Source organism: Protopterus annectens, chromosome 4.part0 (genome assembly GCF_019279795.1).
Source record: "Protopterus annectens isolate FY-2018-M chromosome 4.part0, PAN1.0, whole genome shotgun sequence".
In the NCBI taxonomy this organism is placed as follows: domain Eukaryota; kingdom Metazoa; phylum Chordata; order Ceratodontiformes; family Protopteridae; genus Protopterus; species Protopterus annectens.
In genome coordinates, this window is record NC_056733.1 from 856,648,447 (window position 1) to 856,664,878 (window position 16,432).

General features: G+C 41.3%; 1 protein-coding gene across 2 annotated transcripts in view; it reads left to right on the forward strand.

Annotated features, from left to right (window-relative positions):
• The window catches only part of LOC122799628 (guanylate-binding protein 1-like), a 983,968-nt gene that overhangs the window by 469,687 nt on the left and 497,849 nt on the right, over positions 1-16,432 (forward strand). The gene's annotated exons all lie outside the window — the stretch shown is intronic.

Here is a 16,432-nt window from a genome sequence, read left to right on the forward strand (position 1 = left end):
ATTCCTGCCATCAATAAAATATTCATCAGCTTATCCTCTATTCATCTCCTCCTACAGGGCTATCTCTCATCCTTCTGTGACACCCCTGCACTGGCCCAGTAATCAAGGAGCCTCAATCCTCAACACTAGCACCAGTAAGGGATGTACACATTGGAAGGATTACTAGTACACACATAGTAAAGTAAAATTTCCCTTAAGTGCACACAGAGATCACAGTCAGTCTGGGGCTGGTTTCTGCATCTTTCTCCAGATCTCCAGTAAGACTCCCAACTGGCACAGCTATGAGGTTAAGATCTCAGCCGAGTGGTCAAGCCAAAACCTCCAGCACCCTCTCTGTCCAACCAGTGCTTCATGTCCCTGCCAAGTAGCTGATGCCCACACACACACACACACACACACACACACACACACACACACACACACACACACACACACACACACACACACACACACACACACACACACTCATTTTGAGATTTGATTTATTTACAAACATACAGACACTTCTGGAGAAGGCTGGCACAGGTTTACTAGTTATGCCCCTTCTGCCCAGCCTATAAGCTAGTTATCACTGCCACCAACCAGCTCTTTATCAGCTACTCTAAGGCCCTTATGAAGGATGACCAATCCTACTGTGTAATGTTACTGTTATCCAAATGGTAAGTGTGACCAAGATTAAGGCTATTGGGTGGCCTATACAGTGTCACCAAATATATATGCAAGTACTCTAAGAGCTTAAATATCTCTAAACAAACCAGCCACAATTAAAATGTTTAAATATATGTAATAATAAGTAATAAAAGAATAAGACAATACTCAATAACTCAACACAGTGACTACAGAGTTCAGAATCACAGTAAATATTTTAAAACAACATTGCAGGACAGTCTCAAATAAATACAGAAAACGTCTAAACTAATCTTTACTATATTCCTATTTTTAGCTAAAAAAATCACTGTACCCTAGTTACTCACTATTAGCAAGACAAATGCAGATGAGTGGATGTTGTCAGGTCCAAAGACAAATACAAAATGCACAGTCTCTGAGAGAGTTCCCAAATTAATATCAAAACATTACTTCTGGGTCAGCTGGATGACGCCACTCTTTGTCACCCGCCTTCAGTTCCCAGGCTAATAGAAACCTAACATCTCTGTTTCAAAAATACTTATCTCTCAGATGTGCAGCTGCTAGGAAGTCACAGAGCAATAAAAACACTTTGCATTTGAAACCTAGTAATTATTTCTGTTTCAAGACAATAGGAAAAACGTCTAGCTCTAGACATCCTGTCTCCTTACTGCATTTACTAACCTCCTATAGCACATCATAAAACACTTTACTTTTCAACTTATTTTCTTGAAGCTTTGCAGGTTAACTATGTATGTTCCAGCTTCTACCATTAAACCATACATTTGCACAGGGATATACTTTATATCAATTTCTGTTCTTTCCCAGTAGGGTACACTGTGGTTACATTCTTGAAGCTCAGTACATAACATACAGTTCTCTTACATTTTTAGGACAGGTATATGAATCATTTCACTATTCACAAATGGCATATGATTATTTACAAAATTCCAGACAGCTGGATTGGCAGTGTCACATCTCTATACAAATCATATTAATATTTTCAAATAACATACAATTATTTACAAGCTGGACTGGCAATATTTCCTTGGTGTCACATTTCTCCCATAAAAACTCAAGATAGTTTTTCAAGTGACCCTTGAGAAATGTTGCTTGAAGAGGGTTGACTATCTGGGGGTACCTTACCCCATTCCTTGTCTTGATATTCCAGCTGCCTTGGTACTGCTGACCCAGGTACAGTGCTGCACTGTTCTATCATATGCCTCCAACCCTAGGCTCCACCATAGTAATTTAGGATTTGACTGGCTGGTTCCATGTAGCCATATATCCCCCTCAGACTCCTCCTGCCAATAGTTAGCACAAGGGCCTCCCTGTCATGGTAAGGTTTCATCATGTTAACATGGTATAATTTGTGCCCCTACCTCCTGCCTAGCAGTTCTACCTTGTAGTTAACATCACTGACCTTGCTTAACACATTGTATCGTCCCTCCCAGGCTGCCTGCAGCTTGTTGTGTCTCACAGGAATAAGAACAATTACCTAATACCCTACAGCATACTCTCTAGCTCGAGTATTTCTGTTATACCAGATCTTTTTCTGCTGTTGGGATTCTGCCAGGTTCTCCTGGGCCAAGCCCATGAGTTCCCTGAGCCTTGTCCTAAGGTTTAGGACATATGCCACAACAGACTCATTGTGGGATTCACACTCATCCAAAATCAAATCTGGAGGTCCCCTCACCCTATGCCCATACAGCAACTTAAAGGGTGAAAAATGTGTGGATTCCTGGGGCACCTCTCTGTAAGCAACAACAGATGGGGCAAATATTTGTCCCACTCCCTCTTAAACTGGTCTGCAAATGCCCTTAGCATTGCCTTTAGTGTAGAGTTTAACCTCTCAACAAGACCATTAGTCTGGGGATGGTATGGGGTGGTCTTTAGGTGCTTCACCCCACAGGGCTTCCACAGACAAGCCACTAGGTCTGGCAAGAAATTGGCACCTCTCTCCGTCAGTATTTGTTTTGGGAAACCTACCCTGCTGAAAATCTCTAACAAAGCATTTGCCACCTTTTCTGCCTCAATGGAGGACAGATCCACTGCTTCAGGGTATCTGGTAGCATAATCTACTACCACTAGGATATACTTTTTCCTGTGGAACTTGGGGTACACAGAGGCCCCACAGTATCCATAGTTACCCATTGAAATGGCTCCACAATCACAGGCAAAGGCATCAAAGGAGCTTTACCCTTGTCTCCTGCCTTACCTACCTTTTGGTACTGCTCACAGGTCCTGCAGTACCCTGTTACATCTCTGGAAATCCCAGACCAATAGAAATTCTGTATAATATGTCTCTTTGTATGATTTATGTCCATATGACCTGCAAAGGGAATATCATGGGCTATGGCTAGAAGTGCCAGACTGTAAGCTCTGGGCACTACCAACTGCTGTATTCTCTCACCCTCTAGCCCTCCCTCATGGGTCCACTCTCTATACACTAACCCTTTCTCCCAGTATACAGATACCCCCTTCCCTTGAGAATCATGTTCTTCACTAGTTACCTCCCTCAGGCCTTGTAATGTAGGGTCTGTGATCTGAACCTGTCTGAACTCACTTTTTGTAACCTTTCACAGCTCCCCATCCACAGGAAGTCTGGCATCCTCTAACAGCAGTGCCTCACTGTCAGCCTAGGTACTACTACTCACCTCTGCCCTTGCAGTCACTCTGTCCAAAGGAACATCAGTATCTGCAACCAGCTGTGGCACACCTTCAGTCTCACTGCTATGGCATAGCTCCCTCCTTGAGGGAACCATCTCACCAGTCCTGGTTGCAAGTGTGCAGTCTCTCTGGGTCTCCCCCAGGATACCAGACCCACATGTTTGCCTCCAAACCTGACTGCATGTAATTGCATGCACACACAATACTGTATTATCAAAATCATTCCCTATCAGGACATCTGCAGGGATATCCTCAAACACACCTACTTACTGGCTTCCTTTTCCTCCCTCCCAATCAAGGTACATGCTAGCCAAAGGCATTTGGAATGGGGTCCCTCCTAATGCTCTGACTGGAGTAGACTGCCCAAGCAAGTAGTGCTCCTCTGTAATCATTGCAGGCTTCACAATGGTTAAGTCAGAGGCTGTGTCTCTCTTAGCCATGGCCTCTTTCCCATTCACTAAGATAGGATATAACCTCTTGTGGTAGTTTGGTACCCTCTTGAGACAACCTACTGTTGGCATTTTGTCATTCCCACTTACTGGCTCTCCCACCTTTTGCTCCCCACCTTGCCTCTGTGGACATCTATATGCTACATGGCCCCACTGGTTGCATTTAGAATATTTAACCCTTGGTCCTGGATGTGTACCTGGACTAGTGAATTCCCCTGCTACTGGCGGACTCTGTTGGGGCAGTCTGGGCTGCCCACCATTGGTTCCCGTAGACCCATGAGCAGCACTGGGTGTCCCTCTCCTGTGCAGTGAGGTTAGATATAGGTCTTCCTTCTTCCCCAACTCATCTGCAGTAGTGCATTGTCTATCAGCTAACCAGATTCTCATGTCCTCAGGAAAAGTGCTATGGGCTTGTTCCCTCACCAAAAGCTCTGCCAGGCCTTCAAAACTGGTGACTGACATCCCCTCACCCACATATGAAAATAAGTGCTTAGTTCAGCAACATATTTACACATAATTCCATCTGCCTTGCGTCTGTGCTCACGAAACTTTTTCCTATAAGCTTCAGGTGTTAACTTAAAAAATTCTAGTAAACAGTTCTTTACAACATTATAATTTAAACAATCATTATCAGACAGTTAAAAAATTACAGTTACAGCTTTACCATGGAGTAAGGCAGTGAGGAACCATACCCAGAGCCCTTGATCAACATTATACTGTTTACATACCCTCTCAAACATATGAATGAAACTATCAAAATTATCTTGCTCTGTAAATTGGGGAAGAAATTTACTGGGCTTTGTTGCTTCTGGGGTTCAGTTACTCCCTTGCTCATTACATCCATGACTCTGGTGATGAGTCAGCATCTCCTTCTCATCTTGCTTCTGCCTCTCATTCTCCTCAGTCTCCAGATGTCTCAGGCTCTCTGCTGCTTCTATTTCTAAATGATTGGCCACCAACTAAAGTCCCTTTAACTCCAGATGGATTTTTAAGTCCTCTGTGGAAAGGTTGAACTGCCCATTTTCTGAGAGTTGTACATCTTCACTGCCAGTCTGATTGTCCTCCTGGTTGCTATTCTGTGATGCAGCTGTGACTAAAGCTGCAGTCATGCCTGCCTTAGGGTTGGCATGCACCGGTCCTTTAGCCTGGCACATTTCAGCCAACTGGCTCATTGTCAGCTTGCCATACTCTGCTGACATGCTTGCCTGCCCTCCCTGACTAACTTAGCTACCAAAAAAATAAAACAATTGTGATATGAACTCTGAATGTTCACTGTGTGGCTGATAGAGAGTACAAACACCTTCAGTGATCACTGTACACAGTCTACAGGAATTCAGTATCCACACCACTACAAGCCAATTAATATGTCAGAAAACCTATGATACCTGCTATTTTTGGTATCCCTAAAGTTCATAAGAACATTTTGATCCCATCCTATTGTTTCATCTCAAGGTTCAAAGATGCATCCTTTTGCTGTATTCATTGAGAAGGTATTGAAACCTATTTTTCTCCAAGAACCCCATGTACTCAAGGACTCTTGGGACTTTTTTGGAAAATTATCCCATGAGGTATGGAAGCCAAGTTTAGGGTCCTTACAGTAGATGTTGTGGACCTTTATAATTCCATTCCGGTGGAAGAGAGACTTTCTGTATTTCAGGATGTGTTAATTGAATGTGATTTTTTTTGACTGGTGATAGTATTAGACTTTGGCTAGATTTTGCTACTTTAGGTTTAGAGACCAGTTTTATTTACTTTGAAGTAGAGATTTTTAAGCAAGTGAAAGTTGAAATGTGTGCTACTTTCACACCAACACATGCAAATTTGATTCTTTTAGCAAGGAAGAAGGATACAAAATTTATTTCTGAAATTGTTAAATACATTGCATTATATTTAAGATTTTTAGATGATAGATTTATATTATGGAATGGACAAGATGAAAAGGTTGATGGATGTACGGCATGTTTGCATAATTCTATTTTTTTTTTAAATTTACTTATAGCTATGAAAAGATGAGTGTTAATTATGTAGGCATAAATATTCAGATGCAGACAATGATTTTAAATCAAAAGTCTATATAAAAGCTTACATTCAGCAATTCCTACTTGCATTATTTCTAGTTGTCACCCTTTGTAATTTAAGTCTAATCTTGTAAAAGGGCAAAGTATTAGAGTGGTGAGAATGACTTCCACCTCAGAGGATTTACAAGAAGAAATGAGTAAATTAGACATAATGTTTATATAAATGGGATATCCCAAGATAATGGTGTTAGAGATTATTAATGAAGTAATGAGTCAGTGGGAGACTAAATTTAATCCTTTCCTAGGGATAGGTCCCTTAGGTATAGAAAAGATATCTCAAAGACTGCTAATAATCTTGGCAATTTTGAAAGAGCCTGTGTAGTGGTATTTAATGATTGTTCTCGAGATAAAATGTTATTCACAAAAATTGGAAACTTTTGAAGGGGATTGAAGATATATACAGAATACTGGACAACAATCTAGTACTTATTAATAAGTCTCTATCTAATTTTACTAAGCTTTTGGAAGGACCCAAGAGATGCATAAGGGAGAATAGCAAGCTAAAGGTAACATTGAAATGTGGGTTTTACAAGCATATTTTGGAAGATAATGCTATTAACCTAAAGAATGGATTGTGTTCTAAAGCAGTGTTCCCCAATCACTGGGCCGTGGACCATTTGGTACCTGGCTGCCAGGCATGGAGTGAAATGAAAAAGTGAATGTGTGTATCAGTGTGTTTGTCTGTCTGTGTGAGTGAATGTGTGCATGAATGCAGAATGTATGTGTATGTGAAAGAAGAGACTGTCTGTGTGTATGAGAGACAGTGAGCAGTGAGATCGAGCAAACCATTATTTTACACTCACTAAGCAGTGCTTTTGCTGTTTAGCAAGTGTAACATAAAAGGAAACCGAAAAAAGTGTGTGTGTGTATGTTTCAGTCTGCATGTGTGAGTGAATATGTTCATGAAAGCAAAAGAGACTGTGTATGAGAGAGCTCGACAGAGAGTGAGAACAATGTTGTGTGAATGAATGCATGCATGAATGCGAAAGAGACTTCTGTGTGTGTGTGTGTGTGTGTGTGTGTGTGTGTGTGTGTGTGTGTGTGTGTGTGTGTGTGTGTGTGTGTGTGTGCACGCACGCGTGCATGTGCGTGTGTGTTTGTGTGCAGGTGTGGGTGTGTGTGGCTGTAGGTGTGAGTGAATGTGTGCATGAATGCAAAAGTGACTGTATGTATATGTTTCTGTCTGCATGTGTGAGTGAATGTGTGCATAAAAGCAGAAGAGACTGTGTGGGTGTGTTTCTGTGCGTGTGTGTTTGTGTGTGTGTGTGTGTGTGTGTGTGTGTGTGTGTGTGTGTGTGTGTGTGTGTGTGTGTCTGTGTCATAGGTCTCAACCTCTTAAGGCCAGTGTGGAACACAGACCCTAGCAATGTGTGACAAACAGTCAAAATGTGGAACACCCATTTTCACACTATGTGAAAACCCACCATTCATAGGTTCATAGGTTCATACTAGGCTATCTTCCCTAGGGCATTTATAAGCCAAGCCAGAATGTGTTTGGCTTTCGCCACCCATTTTAAATTTATTTTGCTATGCCCTTTTTCGAGGTTAGTATACTGTGCCTCTATCTAACAGTGACACAGAAGTGATACCCGGGGTAAACCTACGATCTCCCATCCACTCATCAAGATTCCTCTTGAAGAGAGTCAATGAGGGACTCTGCCTAACCTGGACTGGGATTTTATTCCAGAGTGAAGGGAGCCTCTGGGTTATGAATCTGTCCCTCCAGCATGTCCTATTTATTTCAGTGCTGAGGTTCAAGTCTCTCGAGCGTAGCTCGATGGGATTTGGATTTTCTGAGGTGCAGCATGTCCATTAATTCGGGTTGGACATGGCTTTATACGTCAGGCACAGATCGCCTCTGAACAGGCGGTATGCCACTGAGTAGAGCTGGAGTTTCTTTAACCGGGCAGCATATGGCATCTGTTTGAGCCCTTTGATCCTCTTGGTGAGGTACTTTTGGGGTCTTTCCAGTTGCTGCAGGTGTCTGGTAAGGTACATCCCAAAAGGGGCATTGTACTCAATTATGGGCCTGATGAGGGATGAGTAAAGAGGCACAATGACCTCCCTGATCTAGATGTGAATCCCTTCATGATTAGGTGGGCTATATAAAATGTTTTTCTAACCACTTTGGCCACGTGGTTGTCAAATGAGAGATTGCTATCAACTTGGGTCCCCAGGTCCCTAATTACTTCTTCTGTACTTAATGGATTTCCACCTATGTGGTAATTTGTGGGCACTTTGTTTTGCCAAAGGGGATGACTATACACTTTTTGGCATTTAGCTTGAGGCCATGGCACTGGCACCAGTTGTCTGTTTCTATGAGGCCCTTTTGGAGGATGCTTGTGTCGGCTGGAGAGTCGATTATGGCACCCAGTTTGCAGTCATCTGCGAACTTGGTCAGCCACAGTCCTTCCGTGTTGGCCTGTACCTCCGAGAAATATATAACGAACAAGAGAGGTCCCAGGACTGAGCCTTGTGGGACACCACTTGTAACTGGTTTGGAGTCTGACATGGTTCCAGCAATTCTAACCATGTGGGTTCTGTCCTTGAGCCGGTTTGCAATCCATCTAGTGACATAGGGGTTTATATTTAAGCTGGTGAGCTTATCTATAATGCCCGAGTGGGGTATTGTATTGAAGGCTTTTGAGAGGTCCAGGTAGGCTGTGTGGACCACCTTCCCCTCATCAATGGCCTTGGTGACTGTTTCAAAGAAATCAACCAGGTTTAAGAGGCAGGATCTGCCCTTAACAAAGCCGAACTGGGTAGGATCCAGTGTTTGTAGGTCCCCAATATCTTTATTTATGAGGTCCATGAGGATCCTTTCCATAGCTTTGCAGACCAAGCTAGTCTGGCTTATGGGGCGATAGTTTCCAGGATCCGTTGAGGCACCACCTTTATGGAGAGGGACCACTGTTGCTGTACGCCACTCTTTGGGCACATATCCTGTAGTAAGGCTGAGATTGAACAGTAGTTTTATGTTTGGGTTTAGCTCTTCTTTGAGTTCATGTATGACGCAGCCCGGGACACCATCTGGTCCCATTGATGCTGTGTTTTTTGCTTTGGAGAGGGCGGCTCTTACCTGAGCATCTGAGATGTCAGGGGCAGCACTCTGCTGGGATAGATATTTGCCCTTTTGGTGGGGAGGGAGAAGTTTCGCTGAACCTGTCATCTAGGATGTTGGCAATGTCTGTGGGTTCAGTGTATTTTTGTCATTTTGGACTAATTCTGAGCATATCTGGGAATTACCACCCAGGTTCCTAACATAACTAAAGAAAGCCTTGTGATTATCCTTAGTGTCCTGTGCAATTTTTCTCTCGAAGCTGGCCTTAGACAATTTTATGTGTGCCCGTAGTTTTTTGCTAATACTGATCAGTGATGCCTTCCCTTCTTGGGATTTTGCTTTATCATTTAGTAGCTTCCTCCTTCTATTGTATAGTTTGTTTATGGCTGGGGTCCACCAGACAGGATGTCTGCCTTTGGAGGATTGGGTCTTGGTTTTATTTGGGATCGCATGATCCATGCATTCCTGAAGGTGTTCATAGAATGCGTTTATAAAGGATTCTGTGGTCTGGGCTGTATTTTCCACAGGCCCGGGGGCTTTGAAGGATTCCACCTCAGTTTTGAGGAGTGTAAAATTTGCTTTAGAGAAGTTTTTCACTGTGGTTTTCTGGGCAGGGGTGGGGTCGGGATTTGAATATCCAGTGAGATTAGTTTATGGTCTGATCTTACCAGTGAGGGATACAGTTCTGGTCTGGAGCATAGAGTCCCCATGTTGGTGATGATCAGGTCCAGTATGTTTCCCCTCTTGTGGGAGTGGTAACAAGTTGTTCCATAGCATTTGAGTTTATAAATTCTAGGAACCTTTGGGCTAGGGTGTTGGAGCTAGAGTAATGCTCCCAGTCTATGTTTGGGTAGTTGAAGTCGCCCAATATAATGGTGTTTGGAGAGACCTTCATATTTTCCAGTGTTCTCAGGAAGGCGAGTGGGGTTCCTGGGTTTGGGAGGGTGGTCTGTAGCAGGCTATAAACTGGAAGGCAGTTTTACCCACTGTTAGTTGCACATGGATAGTCTCTGATGCTTCGTGCTTTGCCACCAACCTGGAGGTGTGGGTATCTTTGATGAATATCGATAATCCCCCTCCTTTTGTGGTTCGGTCCAAGTTTTGGGGCCGAAAAGCATGGTATGAGGTATAACCTGGTAGTGCTGGGGTGCTCTCGGGAGCCCTGAACCAGGTTTCTGTTACTGCACAGATATCGATGTTCTCCATGCTAAGGAGAGTTTTGAGTGCCTGCATCTTGAGGTTTAGACTTCTGGTGTTGAGTAGCAATTCTCTTAGTTTCTTATCCCTTGTGATACCTATGGAGGTAGGTTTGTCTTTTGAGCCTTGCCTAAAAAGGCACTATGGGGGTAGCAAGAGCCTTTGCCAATATCCGAAAGCCCAGGGGTGACAGGTGCAAGCCGTCCCTAGCGAAGCATCGTGGCTTGTCGAGCATATCATCCCAAGCTGACAGGCATTGGATCCCCTTTGAATGACACCAGTACTTAAGCCAATTGTTGAAATTGATCATCTTGTCTTCATATTGTGGCATCATTCTTGGTGAGGGTAAGATGCTACTCAAGGTCAGGTTCATACCGGCCTGGGCTACATGCTCAGAGAGCTCCTTTATGTCTCTTTTCATGTAGTCAGGGAGGTACGTCTCAGGTCATTCACACCAGCATGGACAATGACTCAGTCATATTTGTACTTGCCTTGGAGTGACCTGAGTGCTTGTGTTATGTGGCGGATCCTAGCACCGACAGGCTGCTCACCGTGACCCTCTCCTTGTTCAGCCTCGTGAGCGGGGCGTCAGTGTGCCTGACGATAGAGTCACCTATTACAAGTGTATCAGGTGTGTTGTTTAGTCTTAAGGGCTGTGACTGTTTGGCACACTGTCTTTGTGAGATATGTGTTGCACGTGTTTTGTTTTGGGGTAGCGGCTGCTTGGGTGTCTGCTTTGGAGGTCTCTGCTGCTTCAGCAGATCTTTATTTAGAGCCTCCGAGTATGTTTTTGTGATTATGTGTTTGGTTTGCTGTCGTGGTAGGTCTATGTGAGACTGGAATTGTAGTGAGTATGGTTTCCTTCTCCTCCTGACTGGTTATGCCAGTACTGAGTTGAGAGAGCTTAGCCTCCAGTTTGGCCATATGGTTGCATCTCTCACATGTGTTGGAATTTGTTGGGAGGAGGAGAGGGTTGTCTGTGTACATGAGGCAGTTGTAACATTGCCTCAAGATTCCCAGATTCACCAGCTGGACCGAGAGGAGATTGACAACTGACCTTTGGACATGCTAGAATAATATTGGGAATTCCTTAATAATTGAAAACCAGGGCCAGTGGGGAGTGAGGGTGTAGTGCTTTTTAATTTTTAATGCTGACTTATATAATTGCTTTAGTGAGCAAGTGCCAGGTAACTTAAGTGCAATGTGTTACAGGTAACTTAAATGCAAAACGACAAACAGTAACTTTCTTTCAACTGAAACAAGGAAATAAGTACAGTAAGCAATGCAGATATCACTTGTGAGCCACAGAAGCTGAGAAGCGTATTAGGTGGAATTAGCGTTCCAGGAAATAACAAGCTAACAAACAACAAGCATATAAACAAAGCTATATTCAGCAGGCCTGGATCTAGTCTATGCTACAGCAAACAAGGTGTACCAATTTCAGTAAGATACAGTTCAAATATTCAGGCACTATAAACCTTTAACCAGAAATTCCCAGCTCAGAAGGGCAGAGTCCAGCCTCTTCTCCCACAAGAGTGCAGACCACAAACCTTCTTAATGTAAGATAACTGGCCTGAAGCCCAAGTGCCTAAACCAGAACTAATACACTTTAAGAATAACAGACACTGGGCTCTCAATCAGCAGTTCCCAACTTAGAAGGATGAAAGCTACCTGTCCTGCCACCACAGTGCATGCCACAAACCTTCCTAATGTAAAACAACTGGTCTGAAGCCCAAGTGCTTAATCCAAAAGACTTAGAATGACAGCTAAACTTTAATCAAGTTACTACCAAGCAGTAATAAATACAATTGAATACTTTAGAGAATGCCTGGATTAGTGCTCAAGTTACACAAACAAAGCTAGATCCAGCAGGCCCGAATCCAGTCTATGCCACAGCAAACAAGGCACCAACTTCAGTAAGAAGCAGTTCAGATATGCATGCACTATAAGCCTTCAATCAGAAATTCCCAGCTCAGAAGGGCAGAGTCCAGCCTCTCCTCCCACAAGAGTGCAGACCACGAACCCTCTTAATGTAAAATAACTGGCCTGAAAACCTAAGTGCTTAAACCAGAATTAATACACTTTTAGAATAACAGACACTGAGCCCTCAATCAGCAGTTCCCAACCTAGAAGGATGTAAGCTACCTGTTCTGCCACTACAGTGCAGACCACAAACCCTCTCAGTGCAAAACAACTCGTCCAAGCCCAAGTGTTTAAACCAGAAGGCTTAGAATGAGTTACACCAAGCAGTAATAAATACAATTGAGTACTTTTAAGATGATGCAAAAGTAAAAAAGTAGGTAGAAACACAAGTACAGTAAAAGCAGATTAAATTTTTTTTTTTTTCTGAACAAGTGCTGAGATCAAAGAAACAGATTTGAGTGCTGAAACTAGAAAACTGGCTAGTTATAAGAAAAAACTAAGCTAGAAGGCTTCCTCCAACACAGAAGGGCTTGGGGGCTCAAAAGCCTACAAATAGTCTATACCACTTAACAGGAAAGGCAGGAAACAAGCTTAATTTTTTTTTTTTCTGTTTCCCAGATGCTCTCTTTGTACACAGTAGGAGTGCCTGAAATCAGAATATGATCTCACTGCACTCAGTTGAGTGAGCAAATGAGATGGGCCCAGAAGGAGTATCCAAACACAAATTTACAAGAGGGGGCAGCTGCAAGGCCACTAAGATTAACACCAAAACAAAAACAGGGAGGGTGGGTGGGACAAACTGAAGAGCAGAGTGAAAACTTCCAGTTCAGCTAAATATTCCTTCCACACAGTTAAAATCAATTTAAATACTGTATTTTTTTGAAAAAAAAAGCAGATAAAGGTACTTAAATTCTCTTATACGTCCAGTTGAATATAGCAAGTTGTTAGCCGGCCAAAGCTGAGGTTTTTAAGCAGAAAATATTTCACACTGTACCACTTAAATAGGCAAGGACAGAAAATCAAAGAATGTGACTACCCCCACACCTGTAATTACTAGCAAATAACAAAATTCAGCAAACACTGACTAACTACCAGTTCATTTCCACGGGACCTGGTTGAAGTGTGCTTTCTGCCAGAAGTACTAAGTTAGTGAATACCGTACATTTTTAAAATTCAGTAGGACACATGTCAAATAAAACAAAGTCAGCAGAAACCATTGATAAAATACAACATACTCAGTGGCTGGTAAAATACAACATACTCAGTGGCTGGTGCCAGGTCTGCTGTTACCAATTCACTATGAATGGTATTAGACAAGGGTCACACTCTGCAGAAAACAATAATGTTAGATCTGCCAGTGAATATCATGTTGAGATCCAATGGCAGGAAATTCCACAATTATATTAACAGAGCATCGATTCCATTTGGACAATGATTGCCTAGTGTTTCCTATACTGCTGCCTTTCATACCACTCAACTGTCCAGATTTTTACCTCATATGTTCGTCTGCTCCTTATAAAATTTGTGGTTTTCTGGCTAATCAATGAGGATTGAAGTCAGTAAATAATATTAAATAATGACAGAAATTTTAGATTCAGACTTCTTCAGAAAATACACAATAATGCAAAACCTGTTATTCTAACAACTTTCTAAGCTTATAGGAGCAATATTTAAAATCTGTCCATATTTTGGTCTTTGTCTCCCCATTGTGGTACTTGTACCATTAACTTGAAATGGTGACAGAATAAGATAATGTAAAGTAGCATGCATTTTCAAGTAAACTGAGTCAATATATTTACACTTATTGTCATTATTTCCTCAATGTAACCAACCATTTTGTCTCCCCAAATGGCAAGTTGGCAAGTTTTAGGAAGGACAGAACAACATTCTGATCTAAAATCACAGACAGCTGAGAAGCACGAGTAATATACTATGTTCTGAGCTTCCTATTTGAAGCTGATTATTGTCACTAACTGGTATATATTTTACCAAGGTGTCCTACGTTAATCAAAAACAATCAAGAGAAATGGTGATTTCTCTTCAGCATATATTTGACATTAGGAAGGAAATCAGAAAATCTAGCCAAAACTCATGTAGATGTCCACAAAATGTACGAGACTTCCACCAGAAAACCTACACTTTTAAGAAAATACCGCTGGCTGCCAACACCTGTGGTACAGCGATTGCCATGTTCTAGTTTTCATTACATAATTTGCGGAGAGGTTGCACGTGTGATTGATACTGTTATTTCTACCAAAAATGCAGAACTGGAATGCAGTTGGCTGTAGCAAGTACAGAAAAGCAAGCATCCAATAGCTAGTGTCTTTTTTTAATTAATGTCCATACAGACGTATTGCTGGTGACGTGACTCCTTCATTTGCACATGGATGTCAAAACACAAAGCGGAACAATGGCTGCTCATTATGGAACAGCAGAACCTTCGGCTTAATCGATCACAAATGCGGGGCATTCTGCACAATCCAAAGCACTTGGTTGCTCAGGTCTGTTTATGAGAGAGATAGAGTGAGAAAGAGTGAAGAGTGATTGTGATCCCTGGCAGCAGCAGCAGCAATGAGGTTTGTGTACCTCTTGACCATACCACTCAACCTCTCGCACAATAAATCAAGAACATACCTCTCAACCTCTTAGATGAAATCTGGACAAAGCCATGAATGAAGAAGGAAACTCAACTGTGTGCCATTATTATCTGACTTTAAACCTCAATAATCTGCCATTGATTTGCCAGAAAACAACAATTTTATGAGAAACAGACCAAAAATATGAAGCAGAAATCTGGATGTTCTGCAAAAATCTCTACAGTTGAGAGGTATGCTGGACAGAGCCAAATAACAGGGACAGATTTTAAATATTGTTCTTATAAACTTAAAGTCAATAAGGCTGCCATTAGGTTTATGTACCTCTCAACAATGGTAGATCAATGTTAAGGTTGTTAAGCATAAGGTACAGTTTTATTTATTTATTTTTTTTGGTAAGTATTGCCAATTGTCTTTTTATTGTACTTTGGAGTTTTTCTCCCCAGATCTCAGCAGAAAATGGACTTCAAGTCCAGTTAGACCTCCCCGGTAAACAAATGTCAAATACAATAAATAAATAAATAAATAAATATTATACACTTTACTATGCAGGCATGATGGCTGGACTGTGGAAAATTGTGTTACATGAAACCAATCCTTGGTGCAACAAAGGTTGGAGACTACTGTTCTAAAGTGTATTACAGGTTAGGGAATTGTGCCAGATTTGGGATTGTGTGTTTAGCTTGGGTTGTGAAAGTTTTTATATTGGGAAAATGAAAATAACATTAAAGAGAATATGTAAATATAGCTATGACATCCTAAAAAGAATTTTAACAATGCTCTCACTAAGCATGCAGCAACATGTAAACAATGTAGTGAGTTCTGTTTTGAAATAATTGAGAAAACAGAAAAAAACTAGGGGTGGAGAGTAAGAGAATTTTTTGGAATACAGAGAATTATTATGGCAGCTGAGATTAAATGTTGCAGTACCACCAGGGTTAAATGAAAATATTTCTGTGCAATCTGTTTTAAAGTTAAGAGCTACTGAATTATAATTAATATTATTGAATATGTTTTTATATGTATAGAGTAGATGCTGAACTTTGAACTGATATGGTTTTAGCATTTTTTTATTATAAATTTAGGACACATATTATGTACACAATTATATATATATATATTTTTTTGGTGTTTGTAGCTTTAAATTTTAGGAAGCTCAGGTTATAGATGGTTATATAAGGAATGTGACGTTTTGATTGGTGTTATTCTGAAGAAGTTCCTGGTGAGGGATGAAAGCACTTAATTTTGGATGTTTTTGTTTTAATAAAAGATTGAACGGTGAAGATTCCCGGTTGTCATCCCATTTGTTAGCACTCAGCGCTCCGGTTTGGTTACACTATACTAAATATTCTATGTAGCCTTATACCGCTTGGAAAAGAATAAAACCAAATAATGCAGTTTTGCTATTCAAAAACAGTATAAACTTAGTGCAGGATAGAGAAACAGCATGGAAAGAATGGCAAAAATATAAAACACCACAATATCTTGAAAACATCAGAATGCTCCACAACCGTACTAAAAAGCAAATAAATGAAAACAAAACACTACACAACCCTAAAAATTCTGGGCAGCCATTAAAAAAATCTTACTTTGGATGTACTGTTCATTTTCAAGCCCTTATCATGAAAACCAGCTTGAAACAGCATACAGTCATGGGCACTTTTGTGATGCTGCAGGAGTTTTGAAAATTCTAAGAACTGTAAATTTACTTCTTCCACTCTAAAAGTAAATAATCATAGTATTTTGAGTCATAAGCTAAGATGTCAAAGAATACAAGTTAGATAATAAACAAGAAGAAGTGAATTGCATTCTAAACCACTGTCAGTTATTAAATAG